We start from the raw sequence: 4,124 nt of genomic DNA, 5'->3' as shown, positions 1-4,124 counted from the left end.
GGGGGGGGGGGAAGAGGGATGGCTACCATGTTAGCATTGACCCAATAGCCTTAGGACTAGCTGCTGAGCATGCATTGACCTGCATAACCCTGTAGATCTGGTGTCATGTTCTGGAGGTTTCTTAAGGGAGCAGATGAGAGGCTTCCATGACTTTGTGAGACAAAAGCCACCTCTCTGATCATACTGTGAGTGTGGATCCCAATCTCAATGGCCTCCCTAGCGATGCGATCCACGTATTGGTTCTTAGTGGCGAGGATTGCAGTATTGTGAAATTGAATACGGTGACCCAAGTTGATGCTGTGCTCAGCCATGGCTGTAGAGAATTCATTCAAGCAGCATGAGCAGGTGGCTGCAGACTGAGCCGCCAGTTGAAGACATCCATCTATGTAAGAACAGGAATGGAGGAAAAGGGCACTTGGGAAATCAATAGAGGGGAGTGGAGAAGTGTCTGTGGAGATGGGCCAGCAGATAGCCGTTATAGGATCTTGTCGTTGGGGGGGGGGGGGGGGGGGGGGGGACAGGGGGGNGAGGGATGGCTACCAGGTTAGCATTGACCCAATAGCCTTGGGGCTAAGCTGCTGAGCATGCATTGACCTGCATAGCCTTGTAGGTCTCGTGTCATGTTCTGGAGGTTTCCTAAGGGAGCAGAAGAGAGGCTTCCATGACTTTGTGAGACAGAAGCCACCTCTCTGATCATATTGTGAGTATGGATCCCAATCTCAATGGACTCCCTAACGATGCGATCCACGTATTGGTTCTTGTTGGCGAGGATGGCGATATTGGGAAATGTATCGCGGTGACCCAAGTTGATGCTCTGATCAGCCATGGCTGACTTCTCTGATGTTCATGATGGATGTACTGTTAATGCTCCTTCAGCCTCATACCACAGAACGACCTGTCTGCCCGATGTAAACCCTGCTGCACTCACATGGGATTCTGTATACAAACGGTGTCCTGAAGCCCAAGTTATCTTTGACCAGCCAAAGGAAATAAGATACATTCTTGGGAATCTGACCCACTGTTTTGATGCTGTGCAGACGCCTGCTCACTCTGGTTTCTCACCCATGGGTTTTTTACTCTGATAATGGAGACGTTATATTCATCCGAAGTGTCGGTTCACACAAGATCTACATGGCACCACGTCACAAAAGATGGCATTTTTATAAATACAGTTGTTTGTGTTTATACAATTATTCACTTTTCTACAAGTTTGCAGAGGAATCATTTAAGGAAATTGTTTTCCGAATAATATAGGATTTATTAATTCCAGAATTATCTTTGAATTTATTCTTTAGTATTTGTTTCTATAATTTATAATTGTATATTTCAAATTTCTGCAATAATTAATTTTTGCTTTTATAATTTATAATGTACAATTGTCTTCCCCTATATATCTGATAATACAAAGAATTAACAATGTAAATATTCTGTAATAAGAAATATTTGTTACTGTAATTTATACTTGTATATTTAAACTTTCTGTTTAGCAAACAGACTTTTGTGGAAGAATAAAATTTGTTGGATTGTAATGCTTTATAGTTTGATGTTTTGGTAGAATATTGGAGTCCTGTTGATGTACACGCCATTTTGACCCTGAAGATCCTACTCTTCATAGTCACTACTGTAAGAACGCAAAATCAAACGTAGTTTTCTGTTTATTAATTAAGTTTAATATATTGTAATCTCGGAGTCGCTTCTTAGAAAGTAGTTGCTTGTTGGCCATAGTTGTGGTATTGTCATTTGCTAGTGTGTGGAAGACCGAGCAGGTTGTTCTAGTGGTAACGCTCCAGATTTCGAATTTTGAGGTGCTAGTTCCGAATTTTGGCCAGGACACTGATAATCGTGATGTTTTCGTGGCTTTTCTTGAACCCCCTCCTCCAAACAAATGCACAGACAGTACATGACTGCTTCTTTACAGATCCATTCGAGTTCATTATTCACTAGGCCTGCCTTTGAACACTATAGTCTTATAGTGTTAAAGGCAGTTGCTTGGGAATGGCTGTTGGAAACACTGCAAGCTGGAGAAGCCATAGAATGTAGTGATTCGGCAATTGTGGAGATCAGGGATAGTGCTGGAATTACTTTTATTTTTGAAATGTGTAAATTAATCCAATTGAAACCCTGTCTGTAGTCACGCCGCCAATGTTTCTTATAGATTCCTGTGGCTTCTGTTTCAGATCACTGATTTTAAAAATTTAGACAAAATTATGTTTTTATGAGATTGAGGATATCTCTGAAGTGACTATGAAATTCACTGTCTTCATTGATACATCTAACAGATGCTGGACCATACGGTGTTTTTGCCCAGAGGGCGGTACTTAAAGTACTTAAAGTACTTAAGCAAGAAGTGCGCCTTGTAAGGAATTGAATGAAAGACGTTCATTATCATTGTGTAATATCAATATCTTTAAAATGGTTAAAAGCAAGGAAATATTGATTGACATTACTAAAACAAATTAAAGTTAGTTATATTTTCAAGTGGGCAGTATTCGTATAGAAGTAACGAAAGTTTCGTCATTTACTTGAACTTTTGTCAATGTCAGTGAAAGTGTTCAAAAGCATACAAGCCTTAATAACAATTATTGATCCCTTGAAATCGATGGAATTTATATGTAGCGGTCCTTGTGTTATAGAAGCCTCATATCACAATTTGGATAAAAGAACATGAGGATTCAGCTGATAGATCCCATAGAGGAAGTGCTTAAGAGCCTTAGATTGGTTTGGACATGGTGGTACAATGATTTCGGCAGAAACCTGCTTGCCCCATTCCTTGTGGCTGTTATTTTAATGGCCTCACACTTTATCTCCCAGAACAATTCTAAAACGGGTTTCATTTTTACGACCTTCACATATCAAAATATTCTTTAATTCGCTTAGTGGGCGGGTGGGAGGAGTCCTACTGGGTCCACTTGGCACGGCGGCCACTGATTGGCCCATTGTAGCCTGCCCCGGGTAATTATGATGATGGAGAATTTGATGGAATGAAGATTGGCAGGGGAAACCGAAGTACTCGGAGAAAACCTGCACCAGCGCCACTTTGTCCACCACAAATCCCACTTGGCCAGACCCCGGGATCGAACCCTGGCCGCCGCGGTGGGAAGCCATCGACTAACCGCTTCAGCTATGGCGCGGCCTGCTCAAAATATTTTACTGATACGATTACTGTTGTAATGCAAATTGGCCCACTATCACTCGGGTGCCTTTGAACCCATTTACATATGTACATCACTTGTCCAGAATGACCACTTTCATTGTTAACTTTAACACGGAATCCGATGAAATATTTACACTTAAAATTCGAGTAGAGACCATTGAAATGTTGACGGACTAACTTAAAACTTTGCCAAAATACCTAATCCCAATAATTTCAAAAGTTATGAGAGGACAGTTACATTACTTGCCTACTTACTCATGCAGCTGAGCCCTACTTGTGGAGCTGCCAATTCTGCAGCTACTCAAGAATATCCCAGCATTTTATGGAACCCGAAGATTCATTACCGTGTTCATAAGAGTCCTCCACTGGTCCCTATCCTGAGCCAGATCAATCTAATCTATACCATCCCATCCTATCTTTCTAAGATCAATTTTAATATTGTCCACATACCTACGCCTTGGCCTTCCCAGTGGTCTCGTCTGGCTATATAGATTCCTCTTCTCCCTTCTTCTCCCTTATTCGTGCTACATGTTCATCCTCTTTGACTTGATCATCCTAATTATACTACGAGAAGAGTACAAGTTATAGAGCTCCACAGTCACATGCGTACTTGATATAATGTCATATGCATAATAGTGCTTATATGTAGAGGAAAATTTTCGAGATAGTGGAGGGAGCCTCTTCGTCTTCTTCGACTGTCAACAGTGAATATCATAATTGTAATTGGTAGCCACTAAACTAAGATATATATATTTTTTTTCTTTCATCTCAACTTGACATACTCCAACAGGCGGAGGCTGATTTAGGCTTAAGGTACAAGATAAATTGATAGAAATTAGTAGCTATTTTTTAAACATTATTACCAATGTTTATACTCATCCGCTCGTATTCTGCGTGATCTTAAATGCAATAAATGGATAGACACTTCGTAATAAACAAGTTTCGTTTGTAGTTACAATTTCCAAAAATA

Source organism: Cryptotermes secundus, unplaced genomic scaffold (assembly GCF_002891405.2).
Source record: "Cryptotermes secundus unplaced genomic scaffold, Csec_1.0 scaffold842, whole genome shotgun sequence".
Taxonomy (NCBI): Eukaryota; Metazoa; Arthropoda; class Insecta; order Blattodea; family Kalotermitidae; genus Cryptotermes; species Cryptotermes secundus.
This window is presented reverse-complemented; position numbering follows the sequence as displayed.